The sequence below is a fragment of the Nicotiana tomentosiformis genome, chromosome 3 (genome assembly GCF_000390325.3).
Source record: "Nicotiana tomentosiformis chromosome 3, ASM39032v3, whole genome shotgun sequence".
Classification (NCBI taxonomy): domain Eukaryota; kingdom Viridiplantae; phylum Streptophyta; class Magnoliopsida; order Solanales; family Solanaceae; genus Nicotiana; species Nicotiana tomentosiformis.
The window spans coordinates 76,788,588-76,807,656 of record NC_090814.1 but is presented as its reverse complement, the minus strand read 5'-3'; the positions used below and the strand labels follow the sequence as shown (position 1 = coordinate 76,807,656).

The window sequence follows — 19,069 nt, the reverse complement described above, 5'->3', positions numbered from 1 at the left end:
CGAAGCCCAGATCGAGCTCAGGGTCGAGGGCCACGATCGAAGCCTAGATCGAGCTCAGGGTCGAGGGACACGATCGAAGCCATGATCGAGCCCAGAGTCGAGGGCCACAATCGAAGCCATGATCGAGCTCAGGGTCGAGGGCCACGATCGAAGCCATGATCGAGCCCAGGATCGAGGGGCAGGACCGAGGACCAGGATCGAGGATCTCGATCGAAGGCCAAGATCGAGGGCCAAGATCGAGGCAGAACCGAGGATGTCTGGGCAGAATTATAAAAACAGGGACTTCGTCCCATTTGCCATTTTTTGGCAAATTAGAGCTTGGGGAGAAGCGATTTTTGATATATTTTCGAGTGTCGAGTGCCGAGTGCCGAGTGCTGAGTGACTGGGAGGCATGAGTGATTGTGAGGTATGCCCGAGTGGCAAGAGTGATTGTGAGGTATGCCCGAGTGGCAAGAGTGATTGTGAGGTATGCTCGAGTGGCAAGAGTGACTGTGAGGTATGCCCGAGTGGCACGAGTGACTGTGAGGTTTTCCCGAGTGGCTGTTTATGATTTCATCATTTTTGCTCACCTTTGCATTGAGCCTTTGTTTGAAAAACTATTGGAAAAATGTCTTTAAAATGATTTTTATTGGAACTGGGTTTAAATGAGATGTTTGATTCAAATCCTGATTTTTAAGAGCATGTGGTATTTTACTGAGATTTCCTGATATGAACGTTATATGCTTTATTGCTCGTCACTACTGCTCAGTCTTTATTTATTGTTGTTACTTACTGAGTTGGCGTACTCACGTTACTCCCTGCACCTTGTGTGCAGATCCAGGTGTAGCTGGACACGGTAGCAGTTATTGAGTGTTCTGGTTGCAGATTTTCTTGGAGATAGCAAGGTAGTTGTTTGGCGATCGCAGCCCCTGCTCTTCTCCCTCTTATCTTCCTCTAGTTGTATTTAGCTATTTTCCGGGCTGAGTTAGCCTTGATGTTGTTAGACAGATTATAGTATGTGCTCATGACTAGTGACACCCCGAAGTCGGACTTTTTCTTTTCCGCACTTCTGCTTTTCTTTGATTTGAACTCTTTTAGTGGAGGTTTTATGTTAAATAACCTTGAAATTATCTTTGAAATGAAAATATCATTTTGTTTTGGAAATGAGTCGGCTTGCCTAGTTTCACGATAGGCGCCATCACGACAGGAGTTAGTTTTGGGTCGTGACACTTCACTTTAGGTATTATGACTTGTACGTGTGATTGAAATTGAATTTCGGGAAGTTCGGGATTTATTTGGAAAGACAATTCTAATTTCGGAAGCTTTAAGTTGGAAGAATTGACTAAGGTATAACTTTTGAGTAAACAACCTCAGAATTGGGATTTGAAGGTTCCAATGGGTTCGTATAACAATTTTGAACTTGGGCGTATGTTCGAGTCGAGTATCGGGTGGCCCGAGAGTATTTCGGCGCGTATTACAGAAGACTGGCATTTTGAAGGGTTAGGAATTTCCTAAGTTTGGGTTGAGATTGATTTTTTATTATCGAGGTCGTTTGAGATTTCGAGCTTGAGAATAGTTCCGTATGGTAGTTTTCGTCTTAGAAGAGTGTATGGATGTTGATTTGGAAGTCCGTAGGTCGTTTCGGCATTAATTGGAGAAGTTGGAAGATTTTGCAAAGTTTGACCGCGAGTGAACTTTTTGATATCGGGGTCAGATTCTGATTCCGGAAGTGGGAGTAGGTCCATAATGTCAATTATGACTTGTGTACAAAATTTGAGGTCAATCGGACTTGATTTGATAGGTTTCGGCATCGAATGTAGAAGTTTGAAGTTCTAAAGTTCACTAAGCTTGAATTGGAGTGCGATTCATATTTTTTTTATGTGATTTGAGGCCTCGAGCAATTTCGTATTATGTATTGGGATTGGTTGGTGTTATTGGAAGAGATCTCGGGGGCCTCGGGTGTGATTCGGGGTGGTTTCTGACCAAGTTTGGGTGTTTTGATGTTGTTAGTTGCTGGTGCTCGTGTCGCGCGAAGGATCGCGAATGGGCTTACGCGATCATGAAGAAGGATTTTTTTGGACGGGTGAGAAATGTTCATCGCGAACGCGACGAGGAGGTTGCGAACTCGTAGAAGGCGTTGGTTTACCCTTCGCGAACATGAAAGGGAGTCGCGAACGCGTAGAAGGATGGGGGTTGGGGGACCTGGTGCCGCAAAGCCTTCGCGAACGCGGAGCTTATACCGCGAATGCGAAGAAGCAGGATTTGAAGGCATCGCCAATGCGTCTTAGGGAATGCAAACGCGAAGAGAAAATTTTGGAGGCATTGATCTTAAGCTTTCGCGATCGCGATGATGCTCCCGCTATCGCGATGAAGAACGGGCCTGGGCAGAATGTTTTTAAATCGGGGGTTTTGCCCATTTCACCCATTTTCCACTTGGTTGGGCGACTTTTGGAGTTCTTGAAGAGGAGAGTTTTGTCATCCGTTGTGAGGTAAGCTATTACCACCTATTGTGAGTTAAATACATGAGTTATATACGAATTTATACACGAAAATTTATGGAAATTGTGGAATTTTGGAAGAAACCGAGAAATTGGGATTTTTGGATTTTGACCACAAAATTGGACATGGAATTGGGAATAAATCATATATTTGAGTTCGTAATATTATGGGTAAAGTTTATCTTCGGAACATTTCGGAATCCAAGGCACGTGGGCCCGAGAGTTGACTTTATCGACTTTTCGATCGGAGTAGGGAATTGTTTAAAATGATTAATTATGGGTATTAGAATATATTTTGATTGGTTTGAACATTTGTTTGAATAGTTTTGGATCGACGGGCTTTTGTTTGAGGTGTTAGAAAGGTTTTGGAGCCGATTATAGAACTTCGGAGCGAGGTAAGTCTCTTGTCTAACCTTGTGAGGGGGAAATTACTCCCTAGGTGATATTTATTATTATGTGCTATTAGTTGTGGGTGCTACGTACGCACGAGATGATGAGAGTCCGTACGTAGCTAAAGCATGTTTATGTCCGGGTAGACTTAGGATCTCATCATGAAATGTTTCAATTACTTGAACTCATTCTGCCGTCTTAATTAATTGAAGTTATAATTGATATTGATTTAGAAGTAAAAATATGTATACTAGGCTAAGCCTTAACAATTTGAGTCGTGGGCGAGTTATTTGAGAAATGGTAAAAACTTATATTTAATTGATGCTCATGTGCTGTATTGGAAACATGTGTCTCGTAATTTGAGAACTTCCTTCCCTTTTCTTGTGGAGCGGGCCGAATACCTCGACAGTATATAGATGCATCTATGGATCATGTCGCACGTCCCTCATCAGTGTACACGTTATTATGGATGTCGAACGACCTCGACAGTATCGTGCGTTATATCGCTAGTAGACTGGATATATACGAGCTAATCTTTCCACTGATGCCCAACATTTTTATGGTATCTCCTATTTATACGATAATGACTCTTGACATTTTTCCGAGCTGTTAAGGGAGAATACAAGATTTAGAAATTATTCTTTGAAAGAAGAAATTGAAAGATTATGCAACTTACAGATTTACCTCATCATTGCCGCATGCCTCATATTTGCTTATGTTTTATTATATTGCTTTATTGGACCTTTAGTAAGTGTCGATGTAGACCCCTCATCACTACTTCTCCGGGGTTAGGCTAGATAATTACTGGGTACGCGTTGATTTACGTACTCATTCTGCACTTCTGCACTAAATATGCAGGATATGACAGGTTCATTGATGATCACCTTGGCGCGTAGGCACACCTGTTGAAGAGACTTCACGTGAGATGCATTCCAAGATATGCATCGCGGTCCACCGAGTCTCCATTGTACTATTTATTTATTCCTGTCTTATTACATTCAGGATAGATGTTGTATTATTATCGTACTCCTTAGAAAATACTCATGTACTTGTGACACAGGGGTTTTGGGGGTTCTTTCGGGTTGTTCATTATTGTAGTTCGTGTAAATCCTGTTTCATACTACTTAAAAAAAATTATGATTTCAAAATAATAAATGAGTAATTAAATTAGTGAATCACCGTTGACTTACCTGACGGCTGTGTTAGGCGTCATCACAAATTCTAACGGATTTTGGTTCGTGATAGTATTGACTCTTCCTTCATTATCATGTATGCTTTGAGAGTATTCAACAATTGATTGTACTTTTCTTGGCATCCAGAAGAAGAACATCCAGCATTATTGCTTGGAGTAGCTCCTAATCCCAAACACAATACACATCAATACACATCAAAGTAAGGTAATCAAATACATGATTCTCTATTTGTGATCATTTTTTTAAATCTTCCACACATCCTTAGATCACCAAATGAGTTATGCCTCACCATCTCTAGGATGCCTCATGATTCCATCTTTGTTACTATCCTCGGCATGTTATCTCATATATTTTGCTAGATCACATGAACAATCTCTACAACCTTGATTATAATGGAAAGTAATGTAAAATCTTTGCAGGCTTCTTGTAGCAGACACAAGATCTTCATTTATTTTCTTGTTAGGCTTCCACCTAGAAGTGTGACATTACTTACATGTTTTCTCATTAGCATCATTACCCCAAAATAATATACAATCATTTGGACAAGCATCTATTTTCATTTAATCAAGACAAAGCTTACCGATGGTTTTCTTGGACTCATAAAAAGAATCAGGGATTCGTGCAAATGTAAATATGTCCCTTAACAAATCTAGTATCATGGTCATTCCCTTGTCACTTAGCCCAGACAAACACTTTATATGATACAATTTTAATAAAAATTCTAATTTTGAGTACTTGGTCCCTTCATACAATTCTTCACTTCCATCTCTAAGAAACTCGAAAAAGTTTTTGTCCTTTGAAGCAGGCTCATCATTTAACCTTTCTTCACCACCTGCTACTTGTGATGGACCTACATCAACCCCATCGTGCCTTAGGCCCCCAAATGCTTTATTGATCAATAATTCTACAGGATTTCCAAGAGGTAATGTATCTTGTATAACCTCAATATTTATAGAATTAGGCAGTACATTTCTTTATGAATACTCCAAGTAACATAATTTTGATGGAATGATTTGCAAATTAAATGATCGAGCGTTACATCTCTAGTCTGCAACTTTGCAAATTCACATTTAGGACAAGGACATTTTATTCTATCTCCTACAACAACATTAGCAAATGCAAAATCAAAAAACTAATTTAAACCAAACAAATATTCAGTATTGTTCCTTGGCTTTCTAATCCAAGATTTATCCATAGGAAAGTATTACCTTTCAAGTGCATCTGATGAAACCTTTCAGAATATAAAGAGAAAATATCAGTTCTATATTATTAGACTGCAGAATATTAACTATGAAGCAATAAATACATACAAAAAAAGCCATCTATAATCATAAACACTACCAAACTTGAAAATCCCCAAACAAAGAATGTATTTGCATAGTCATAGTCATATGTCCCAACAATAATAAGTAGATTCAAAGACATGAAAGTCAACAAACTATAAGCATCATGATAGAAAACAAATTCATTGTAAGTTATCAAAAAGGAAACAGTTTACTCTAAAATATTTGTCGCAAAGCATCTAATTTGGAGAAATTAGTAGGCAAAAAGTCCTTGATCTAAAATATAATAATTTGATTTGTACATGTCATTAGTTAAATATTCATGTATTGATATCCCAAGAAAGAATCTGTCATTTTTCTTTACGATATAAGAAAATATGTGACCTATAAATGTAGAAATCTAATAGAATATAGAAATTACGGAGAAAACTGCTGCTGTTTTTTACATACATTTGTCACGACCCAAACTCCCTCTGTATAATGTCGTGACAGCATCTAGTCTCTACGACTAGGTAAGCCTAGCGAATTGCAGAAAATAACAAAACGAAAGTAAAACTTAGCAACCAATAACAACAGATTACTAAACAACTAATAACAATACCGCTTGGGATGTAAAATAACCAACACTCTAGTAATACACAGTATTCTCAAAACCCGAAACATCATAAGTCACAAGCTACAGAAGAAGACTACAATCTCTATACACAAGAGTCTACTAAAAGAAATACGAAAGGTAAATGACATAAAAAAGAATAGAGGGGGACTCCGAGGTCTGCGGACGCGGCAGATGTACCTTGAAGTCTCCGTATAGCAGCAAGCACCCTCAGCTAGTAGCGGTGCTGATAAGACGCACCTGGATCTGCACACAAAACATGTGCAGAAGAGTAGCATGAGTACACCACAACGGAACCTAGTAAGTGCCAAGCCTAACCTCGTTCGAGTAGTGACGAGGTCAGGTCAGGCCCACTGGTAAATAATAAATAAGGCAGGAGAATATACAGTATAATAAGAGACTATAATTTAACAAAAGAAAACATAACAAGGCAATAGTACAACACACAGGGGCAAACAGCAGGGGATCTCTTGAGATACCATCTCGTAGTCCTAAAATAAATATACAGGAGAACTCCCGAGGTACCGCCTCGTAGTCTCAAAAGTAAATATATAGGGAGAACTCCAGAGGTACCGCCTCGTAGTCTCAAAAGTAAATGTGCAGAGAGAACTACAGAGAAACCGCCTTGTAGTCTCAAAAGTAAATATATAGGGAGAACGCCCGAGGAACCGCCTCGTAGTCTCAAAATTAAACACACAACTTAAACTGATAAATACAACAGTTAACAGCAAGATTTCTACAGGTTTACTGATAAAAAACAAGAAAAAGCAGAAAATCAACTAGGCATGCTTCATAGAGTTCAAATAAGAAGTTAAAGTACGTAGACATGCGATATTAGACTAAACAGGATAACTACACATATTGGAATAGCTTAATTAAGAATGAAAATAAACTAATACTCATTTAAACGGTATAACTCAATTTAAAGGAAAAACATGTTTCTACTCAGTAAAATAAATCGGGTTTTACGATAAATAGACCATATACGTACTCTTCACCTTATGTACACGGCGCTCACATATCACAACAGTACCAAATCCTAAGGGGATTTTCCCCACACAAGGTTAGGCAAGCCACTTACCTCGAACCAAGCTCAATCAATCGGTAATAATGCCGTTTTCATGAATATCTGACTCTGAATGGCCCAAATCTAGCCAAAATCAATTAAATATCATAAATATAACTATAAGAAACTAATCTAATTAATGAAATCAAAGCTAAAGCAAGAAATTGAAAAATTGTCCCAAAAAGCCTCCCCGATCCCACGTCTCGGAATCGGGTAAAAGTCACAAAATATGAACACCCATTCACTTACGAGTTCACTCGTACCAAAATTATCCAAATCCGATATCAAAATCCCAATTAAAACTCAAAAACTTAGTTGAAGAACTTCTCCCATTTTTCCCCAAATGTTTCAACCCAAATCTGAAATCAAAGGATGGAATAAATGATAGATTAGTGGGATATAACCAAAAACTAGTGAAGAATCATTACCCAATCGATGTATCTAAAAATCCCTCAAAATCTCGCCCAAATCCGAGCTCCCTATCTCAAGTTTTGAAAAAAATGGCCAACCCTCATTTTTTTAAACTTTAATACTTCCCAGACATCCCTTCTTCGCGAACGCGGCCACACCCTCGCGTTCGCGAAGCACAAAATTTCTTCAGTCCAAAATCCTTCATCGCGAACGCGATGCCCTTGTCGCGAATGCGAAGACCACACTACTCGACCCTACGCGAACACGGGACCAACGTCGCGAACGCGTAGGCAAAAAGGGCCCGGGGACCCAATTGGCCAATACCTCTACGCGAACCCGTAGACCAAGTACCTCAGTGCTTCGCGAACGCGGGACCTATATCGCGAACGCGAAGCACAAAATCTCGCCTGCCTCCAGTTCCTCTTCGCGAATACGAGACTCCCCTCTCGAACGCGAAGAAGGAAACCAGAATTGAAGAACACCAGAAATCTACAATCTCTCATATGTCCAAAATGATCCGTTAACCAACCGAAATCAACCCGAGGCCCCCGGGACCTCAACCAAACATACGTACAAATCCTAAAATACCATACAAACTTAGTCGAGCCTTCAAATCAGATCAAATAACGCTCAAAACATGAATCACCCTCCAATTCAAACTTAATGAACTTTGAAGCTTTAAACTTCTATAATCGATGCCAAAACATATCAAATCACGTCCGATTGACCTCAAATTTTGCACACAAGTCATAATTGACATTATGGACCTACTCCAACTTTCGGAATCGGAATCCGATCCCGATATCAAAAATTCCACTTCCGGTCATTTCAAGCCTATTTTAGCTACAGACCTCCAAAACACAATCCGAACACGCTCCTAACTCCAAAATCACCCAACGGAGCTAACGAAACCAATGAAACTCCATTCAGGAGTCATCTTCACACAGTTCCAACTACGTTCAAAATCCTAAGACTTAAGCTTTCATTTAGGGACTAAGTATCCCAATTCACTCTGACACCACAACAACAACCTCCCGACAAGTCACATAAGCAGAAAAAGATATGCTAAAAGAAGTAAATAGGGGATCGGGGCTAATACACTCAAAACGACCGGCTGGGTCGTTACATTCTCCCCCTCTTAAAACAATCGTTCATCCTTGAACGATCACAGAGACATACCTGCAGTGGTGAAAAGATGAGGATAGCCGTTGCGCATATCATGCTTGGTCTCCCAAGTCGCCTCCTCGACCGGCTGACCCCTCCATCGAACCTTCACGGAAGCAATGTTCTTTGACCTCAGTTTTCGAACCTGCCTGTCTAAAATAGTCACTGTCTCCTCAACATAAGATATATCCTTGTCCAACTTGACTGAGCTAAAATCCAGCACATGAAATGGATCACCGTGATACTTCCGGAGCATAGAAACATGGAATACCGGATAAACCCCTGCTAGACTGAGAGGTAAGACAAGCTAAACAGCAACCCCCCAATACTCCGCAACACCTCAAACGGACCAATGAGCCTTGGGCTCAGCTTGCCCTTCTTCCCGAACATCATAACGCCCTTCATAGGTGAAACCCAGAGCAAGACTCGCTCTCTAACCATGAATGCAACATCGCGAACCTTCCATTCCGCATAACTCTTCTATCTGGATTGGGATGTGTGAAGTTGATCCTGAATCACTTTCACCTTATCCAGGGCATCCTGAGCCAAGTCTGTACCCAATAATCTAGCCTCGCTCGGCTCGAACCAACCCACTAGAGACCGGCATGCCTACCATATAGAGCCTCATACGGTGCCATCTGGATGCTCGACTGATAACTGTTATTGTAGGCAAACTCCACAAGTGGAAAGAACTAATCCCAAGAATCTCCAAAATCTATCACGCACGCACGGAGCATATTCTCTAATATCTTAATAGTGCGCTCGGGCTGTCCGTCCGTCTGAGGATGAAATGTTATACTCAGCTCCACTCGAGTACCCAACTCATGTTGTACGGCCCTCCAGAACCGTGATGTAAACTGTGTACCCCGGTCAGAGATGATAGATATCGGTACGCCATGAAGCCTAACAATCTCGCGGATATAAATTCGAGCCACCTGCTCGGAAGAATAGGTAGTCATCATAGGAATGAAATGAGCTGACTTGGGCAGCCTATCCACAATCACCCAAAGTGCATCAAACTTTCACTGAGTCCGTGGAAGCCCAACAACAAAATACATGGTGATCCGCTCCCATTTCCACTCCGGAATCTCTAACTTCTGAAGCAACCCACCTGGCCACTGGTGCTCATACTTCACCTGCTGGCAATTTAGACACCTAGCTACATACTCCACTATGTCTTTCTTCATCCTCCTCCACTACAAATGTTGCCCCAAGTCCTGGTACATCTTCGCGGCACCCGAATGAATGAAGTACCGCGAGCTGTGAGCCCCCTGGAGAATCAACTCGCGCAAGCCATCTACATTGGGCACACATAGCCTGCCCTGCATCCTCAATGCACCATCATCCCCAATAGTGACCTCTTTAGCATCTCCATGTTGAACCGTATCCCTAAGGACAAGCTGATGGGGGTCATCATACTGACGCTTCCTGATACGATCATAAAGAGAAGATCGAGAGACCACACAAGCCAATACTCGACTCGGCTCAGAAATATCCAATCTCACAAACTGGCAGGCTAAGTCCTGAACATCCAATTCCAATGGCCTCTCTGCTGCTGGTAGATATGCTAAACTCCCCAAACTCTCTGCCCAGCGACTCAAAGAATCAGCCACCACATTGGCCTTCCCCGGATGGTACAAAATGGTGATATCATAATCCTTAAGCAGCTCCAACCACCTCCGCTGATGGAAGTTAAGATCCTTCCATTTGAACAAATGCTGCAAACTCCAGTGATCGGTGTAGATATCACAAGGGACACCGTACAAATTGTGCCACCAAATATTCAAGGCATGAACAATAGCTGCTAACTCAAAGTCGTGGATAGGATAGTTCTTTTCATGCACCTTCAGCTGTCTGGACGCATAGGAAATCACCCTACCATCCTGCATCAACACCGTGCTGAGACCAATCCGCGACGCATCACAATATACAGTATAAGACCCCGAAACTGTAGGCAATACCAATACTGGGGTTGTAGTCAAAGCTGTCTTGAGCTTTTGAAAGCTCCCCTCACACTCCTCTGTCCACCTGAACGGAGCACTCTTCTGGGTCATCCTGGGCATAGGTGCTGCAATATATGAGAATCCCTCTTCAAAATGATGGTAATACCCCGCTAAACAAAGAAAACTCCGGATCTCCGTAGCTGATGACGGTCTAGGCTAACTCTGCACTGCTTTCACCTTCTTCAGATTCACCTTGATCCCATCACTCGATACTACATGACCCAAGAATGCCACCGTGTCTAGCCAAAACTCACACTTTAAAATTTTTGCATATAACTTATTTTGTCTCAAGGTCTGAAGCACAGTCCTCAGGTGCTGCTCATGATCCTCCTGAGTCCGGGAGTACAACAGAATGTCGTCAATAAACACAATGACGAATGAGTCAAGATAGGGTCGGAACACACTATGTATCAAGTGCATAAATATTGTTGGGGCATTGGTCAACTCAAATGACATCACAAGGAACTCGTAGTGACCATACCAAGTCCTGAAAGAAGTCTTCGGGATATCTGGCTCCCGAATCTTCAACTGATAATAGCCGAAACGTAAATCAATCTTGGAAAATACCTTAGCACCCTGTAGCTGATCAAATAAATCATCAATACGAGGCAATGGATACATGTTCTTCACTGTAACTTTGTTCATCTGGCGATAATAAATTCACATACGCATAGAAGACAGGAGCACCCCAAGGTGACACACTGGGCCGAATGAAGCCCTTGTCAAGCAACTCCTGTAACTGCTCCTTTAACTCCTTCAACTTAGGAGGAGCCATACGATACAGAGAAATAGAGATGGGTTGAGTGCCCGGCACTAAATCAATGCCAAAATCAATATCTCTGTCGGGCGGTATGCCCGGAAGATCAGCTAGAAACACATCTGAAAAGTCCCTCACTACTGGAACTGACTCAACTGTAGGGGCATCAATACTGACATCTCTCACATAAGCTAGATATGCGTCACACCCCTTCTCAACCATTCGTTGAGCTTTAAGAAATAAAATAACTCTATTGGGAGTATACTCTAAGGTACCTCTCCACTCTAATCGCGGTAATTCTGGCATAGCCAGCATCACAGTCTTAGCGTGATAATCAAGAATAGCATAATGGGGCGACAACCAGTCTATGCCCAAGATAACATCAAAGTCTACCATATTGAGCAATAATAAATCGACTCTGGTCTCAAAACCACTAAGAGCAATCAAACACGACCGATACACGCAGTCCACAACAAGAGAATCTCCCACAGGAGTAGACACATAAACATGGGAACTCAAGGAATCACGAGATACGGCCAAATACAGGGTAAAATAAGAGGACATATAAGAATAAGTGGAGCTTGGATCAAATAAAACCGACGCATCTCTATGACAAACCAGAACAATACCTATAATGACAGAGTCGGAAATAACTGCCTCTGTACGAGCCGAAAGAGCATAATATTTGGCTTGGCCTCCACCTCTAGGGTGACCTCCACCTCCACCTCGAGCTGGCTGAGCAGGTGGGGCGGTAGCTGGTGCTGGAATCATAGCATGAGGACCTAGTGAAGAACGCGGTGGCTGAGAAGTCTGTGGAGGTGCACCCCTCCTAAGTTTGGGGCAATCCCTCACCATATGGCTAGTGTCTCCATACTCAAAACAAGATCTCGGAGAGCATGGCTGATGTGACTGGCTCGGGCCAGGTCTGCTGGACTGACCACTAAAAGCACCCCATGAAGGAGGCACACTAGACACTAGCGGTGCATAATAAGGCTCCTGGGCCTAGAAGGGATCGGAATACCACTGGCGGCTGGAAGAGCTGAATGAACGGGGCGACTCCCATAACCCCTACAATGGCAAACTACAGTTGAGGCACGAGTACCACTGTAAGTGCCAGACTCTCGAGACCTCTTGGCCTCCCTCTCCTCTCTATCTCGAGCGAGCATGCCCTCCAATCTCCTAGCAATACGCATAACCTGCTGGTAAGAAATATCCATCTCCAGCTTCCTGACCATACTAATCCTGATACTGGGGTGGAGTCTCTCAATAAACCGACGAACCCTCTCTCGAACTGTGGCAACCAAGGCCGGTGCATGTCGGGCCAAATCAATGAAACGAACTGCATACTCTGACACATTCATAGCACCCTGGAGCAGCTGCTCAAACTATGCGCGCCATGCGCTCCTGAGGCTCTGAGGGACTACTCTCTCAAAAACATGTCCGAGAACTAAGTCCATATAAGTGAAGCTGCCTCAGCCAGACTACTCAACTCATAAGTACGCCACCACTGATAGGCTGCTCCTCTAAGCTGGAATGCACAAAAAAGAAACCCCACTCTACTCCGCTACACCCATAGTACGGAGAATACAGTGACACTCCTCCAGAAAACCCTGGGCATCCTCTGACGCCAATCCACTGAAGGTAGGAGGATGGTACTTCTTATACCTCTCAAGTCTGAGCTGCTCCGCCTCAGAAACTACAGCCCTAACCTCAGACTGAATGGGAGCTACCGGCTGCACTGGTATGATCTATGGATCCCGGTCTACCTGAAATCGCTGCTCTGGGGTACCGGTGATGGGAGTCTGTGCTCCTCCCCCATCCTGAGATGTGTCAAGAGCAAGAGAAAACAATCTAGCCTCAGCTAAGGCACTGAACATGCTCACAAACTGGGCTAGAGTCTCCTGGAGGGCTGATGCAGCAACAGGTACCTCAGGTGTCTGCCCTCCAGCTGGAGCTACTTGGAGCTCCTCTGTAATAGCTATTGCGGGTGCTTTGGCTGCACCGCGTGGACATCCTCGACCTCTACCCCGACCCCGACCTCTCGCGGCTCAAGCAAGGGGAGCGGGTGCCTCGTCATCAGATCCTCCGATACGGTTCCTCACCATCTGTGAGAAAGAATAGAATACAAAAGTTTAGAATTTTTGATTTCAACAAATTTTGCATGACAAGGAATCAAAGAAGTGTACTTTTTTTTCCTAACAGTTCCATAGCTTCCCGAAGATAAGTACAGACGTCTCCGTACTGATCCACAAGATTCTAATAAACCGGCTTGTGACTCATGACACCTATAAATCTAGAGATCTGATACCAACTTATAACGATCCAAACTCCCTCCGTATAATGTCGTGACGGTGCCTAGTCTCTACGACTAGGTAAGCCTAACAAATTGCGGAAAATAACAAAAAAAAAGTAAAACTTCGCAACCAACAGCAGCAGATAACTAAACAAGTAATAACAATGCCGCTTGGCATGTACAATAACCAACACTCTAGTAATACACAGTATTCCCAAAACCTGGAACATCATAAATCACAAGCTATAGAAGGAAACTAGAATCTCTATACACCAGAGTCTACTAAAAGAAATACGGAAGGTAAATGACATAAGAGAGAATAGAGGGGGACTCCAAGATCTCGAACGCGACAGATGTACCTTGAAGTCTCCGAACAGCAGCAAGCACTCTCAGCTAATAGCGGGGCTGATAAAAAGCACCTGGATCTGCACACAAAACATATGCAGAAGAGTAGCATGAGTACACCACAACGATACCCAGTAAGTGCCAAGCCTAACCTCGGTCGAGTAGTGACGAGGTCAGGTCAGGCCCACTATAAATAATAAATAAGGTAGAAGAATATACAGTATAATAAGAGACTAGAATTTAACAAAAGGAAACACAGCAAGGCAATAGTACAACACACAGGGGTAAACAATAGGGGATCTCCCGAGATACCGTCTCGTAGTCCCAAAATAAATATACAGGAAGAACTCCCGAGGTACCGCCTCATAGTCTCAAAAGTAAATATACACGGAGAACTCCCGAGGTACCGCGTCGTAGTCTCAAAAGTAAATGTGCAGGGAGAACTCCCGAGGAACCGCCTCGTAGTCTCAAAAGTAAATATACAGGGAGAACTCCCGAGGAACCGCCTCGTATACTCAAAATTAAATACACAGCTTAAACCGATAAATACAACAGTTAACGGAAAGATTTCTACAGTTTTACTGATAAAGAATAAGGAAAAAGCAAGAAATCAACTAGGCATGCATCACAGAGTTCAAATAAGAAGTTAAAGTACATAGACATGAGATATTAGACTAAACAGGATAACCACACATATTGGAATAGCTCAATTAAGAATGAAAACAGACTAATACTCATTTAAACGATATAACTCAATTTAAAGGAAAAACAGGTTGTTACTCAGTAAAATAAACCGGGTTTTACGATAAACAACCCGTGCACGTACTCCCACCTCACGTACACGACGCTCCCATATCACAACAGTACCAAATCCTAAGAGGATTTCTCCATACAAGGTTAGGCAAGCCACTTACCTTGAACTAAGCTTAATCAATCGGTAACAATGCCTTTTCCACGAATATCCAACTCCAAATGGCCCAAATCTAGCCAAAATCAATTACATACCATAAATACAACTATAAGAAACTAATCTAATTAATGAAATAAAAGCTAAAGCAAGAAATTAAAAAATCGTCCCAAAACGCCTCCTCGGGCCCACGTCTCGAAATCGGGTAAAAGTCACGAAATATGAATACCCATTCACTCACGAGTTCACTCGTACAAAAATTATACAAATTCGATATCAAAATCATAATCAAAACTCAAAAACTTAGTTGAAGAACTTCTTCCATTTTTCCCCAAATGTTTCAACCCAAATCCGAAATTAAAGGATGGAATTAATGATAAATTAGTGGGATATAACCAAAAATAAGTGAAGAATCATGACCCAATCGATGTCTCTGAAAATTTCTCAAAATCACACCCAAATCCGAGCTCCCTATCTCAAGTTTTGATAAAAATGGCCAACCCTCGTTTTTGGAAACTTTAATACTACCCAGACATCCCTTCTACGCGAACGCGGCCATACCCTCACGTTCGCGAAGCACAAAATTACTTCAGTCCAAAATCCTTCATCGCAAACGCGATGCCCTTGTCGCGAATGCGAAGACCACTCAGCTAGACTCCACACGAACGCGGGACCAACGTCGCAAACGCGTAGGCAAAAAGGGCCTGGGGAACGAGTTGGCCAATACCTCTACGCGAACGCGAGACCTCCATCGTGAACGCGTAGACCAAGTACCTCAGTGCTTCACGAACGCGGGACCTCCATCGCGAACGCGAATCTAAAAATCTCGCCTGCCTCCAGTTCCTCTTCGCGAACGCGAGACTTCCCTCATGAGCGCGAAGAAGGAAACCAGAACTGAAGAACACCAAAAATCTGCAATCTCTCCTAAGTCCAAAATGATTCGTTAACCATCCAAAATCAACCCGAGGCCCCCGGCACCTCAACCAAACATACCTACAAGTCCTAAAATACCATACAAACTTAGTTGAGCCTTCAAATCACATCAAACAACGCTAAAAATACGAATCACCCTCCAATTCAAACTTAATGAACTTTGAAGCTTCAAACTTTTACAACCGATGCCGAAACATATCATATCACATCCGATTGATCTCAAATTTTGCACACAAGTCATAATTAATATTACGGACCTACTCTGACTTCCGGAATCGGAATCTGACCCTGATATCAAAAAGTCCACTTCCGGTCAAACATCTCAAAAATTCAACTTTCGTCATTTCAAGCCTATTTTAGCTACAGACCTCCAAAACACATTTCGAACATGCTCCTAAGTCCAAAATCACCCAACGGAGCTAACAGAACCAATGAAACTCCATTATGGAGTCGTCTTCACATAGTTATAACTACGGTCAAAATCCTAAGACTTAAACTTCCGTTTAGGGACTAAGTATCCCAATTCACTCCGACACCACAACAACAACCTCCCGACAAGTCACATAAGCAGAAAAAGATATAGGGAAAGAAGTAAATAGGGGATCAAGGCTAATACACTCAAAACGACCGGCCGAGTCGTTACAGCATTACAAACAAATGCCAGTCCCTGTCAAACTCTTTATTTATTATTTATATAAGAAAAAGGTAATTGTATGGGCCTTTGCTTAGAGAACAATTATATTAGCGCCTTCGCAACTTATCTTTCCATTCTTCGAGTGCAGTTCCTTCTTGAGCCTTTTCAAACAAGCAAAATTTTTAGAATCCATATAATATCATTGTCAAACTTATGCACATAGAGCAATTTTTGTACTAATTCATTTCTTTCTATAGTACACAAAACTATAAATTTATAGTATGTATATACTTTTTAACTTTCTTAGCTGGGATATGAAAGATAAAGTGCATCAGAACACAACTAGTGTCTGAACTTTAGCCCTGCATTGCATAATAATATTACCAGTGGCTCAATAATTTAACTTAATATACCAAGAAGATTCCATAATTATCCAAATACAAAATAACTTGAGGAAGACAGTCCCTTCTGCCTAATAATTCGAAGTATACATCAGAAATGTTCAGTTTTCTCCTTGTACTGGAACAGAATGGATAATAGTACTGGAATGTACAAAAACAAATTTCTTACCTCCGATATCGACAGAATTCCAAAACCTTCGACTATATTTTCTGATAAATCGGTCTCCATGTCCTACTTGATAAAAACGACAAAAATTATACTCGAAACAGAAAAATATTTGACAAATTAAAAACTAAAATAAAGCAGAATTACAAATACAGAGATAGCAAAACTTTGTGCCTATAACTAGTGTTCAACAGATTTTCCATCATGTAATCCAAATTATCTAAATTACTTAGCCAAAATAATAAAATAAAAAATAGAAAAAGAAATTATGAACAGTAAAAGGTGGTGGCCAACTTTAAAGCATTATACCTACACAAACAAGGTAATTTCAATGTCAAAATTCTAAATACTGATTGAGAGAAAAAAATACTGGATTTCAAATCCTTAGAATTTCAGCAAAGTTAACCAATATTTTAGCGAAGAGCAAGCAAAAAAAGAAAACTTCTCTTACGATTTACCATAAGTGCATGCACAAAAGTACATATAAATTTTCGAAATTATTCGCAATTATTAAAAAAAATACTTCAATTAACAATGAAGAAAGGAACAATCTGGTACAAATCAAAAAGCATCTAATACAAGAAGTTGTAATTGGAAAAATGTATGAAAATATTTATTACCCTAATTATGGTTAAGACCCTAATAGGGAAATTTTTTTTCTTTTTGGGATATATCATAATTGCCCTTCAACTTCACGATTAAACTATTCACAATAGCAAAATTGCTAGGTTTCATCAAATGGGTAAAATGTTAAGCGAGCGGATTTAGTATCTGAATCCAAAAGCATCTAACATAAATTAATAATGAATCCAGAGCCAAAATACAAATAGGAAGAACCAGAAATAACCTTTGTGTTTGATAAGTGGTTTGTTTGGCTATTATTTGATTCCTTCCACCGTAAAACTTGTAAGATTTCTTTGATGAATAGAACTTCCACTTTCTTCAAGCTTGCACAATCCCTAAATACTCTATGAAAGGCGGAAGATTCTAGACTGAAAAGGTTGGAGGGAAAAAAAGAGAGAGTGTGAAATAAATTACGCTCTATTATTTTAGGATTGCGGAAGTTCATAACCCCGTAAATTGTATAATTTTTTGGGGGCTAATAAATTGCCGCAAAATTATGCAAATTCCGAAGGTTACTTATACCATTCGCAAATAAACCTCCGCAATTTACCCGTTCTTTTATAGTGGATGTTCCCCATCCTCTTTCCATTGTTGGGTCGATGGTGGGGGTGGGGTTAGGGGTGAGGCAAGGGTGGGGCAGGTAGGGTAGGTATCATGCCCCAACCTCGGAGAGCGCGACCGGTGCTCAACCGAGTGGATCCGGTCGAGCAAGCCTATTAAACCTTTCCTACCCGACTCATTCATAATTCAAAAAAAAGGATCACATCAGCATTTGTAAAATAGGGGAGAGGTCAGTTATATAAATATATAAACGTTGCTAGTCTATTTATTATATACATTATAACATAGTTGAATTTTTAAAATACAACTCGATCCAACGACCACCCCAACATACATACATGACTCACATAAACGTCTACGGAGCATCTAAGAATACAAAAGAGCAACATGACAATGCCGGCAACAAGGACCCGGCTATACCTCAAAATATGAAAGCTTATGCAAAAGAAGGACTACATGACCCCTGGGAGAAATGGGGCTCACCAAGACTGCTGTGAGGAGAGAAAGAGAGCACCACCTAACTGCGATCGGCACTATTTGCGATGGAATGACCTACATCCATTCAAAGATGTAGCGCCTCCGGCAAAAGGGATGTTAGTACTGTCGAATAGTACTAGTATGTAAGGAAAATACCAATCTTAGTAGAATTAACAGTGAAACCAAGAGAAGACAATCATAATAATCAATAAGAATTTCATAGAAATACAAAGAAAACATCAAGTAAGGGTCACATAGTTTCCAATTCAATCTTTCCATCTTTTTAGATTAATAATCTTTAGTGCCAAGGCCACAACTCACAATGCCACCTTGTTTTTATATGGAGTCCGATCTCGACCCGACCGGCTAAG

The 19,069-nt window shown here is 41.3% G+C and overlaps 1 long non-coding RNA gene across 1 annotated transcript; it reads right to left on the bottom strand.

The window, feature by feature from the left end:
* Nucleotides 1-5,924: 5,924 nt before the first annotated feature.
* On the bottom strand, nt 5,925-18,172 carry LOC104115602 (uncharacterized). Its single transcript, XR_011415169.1, has 4 exons — nt 17,884-18,172; nt 17,040-17,102; nt 14,010-14,075; nt 5,925-6,202 (listed from the first exon to the last, which is right to left on the bottom strand). It is a non-coding gene; the product is annotated as an uncharacterized lncRNA (long non-coding RNA).
* Between the last annotated feature and the right edge of the window lie 897 nt (nt 18,173-19,069).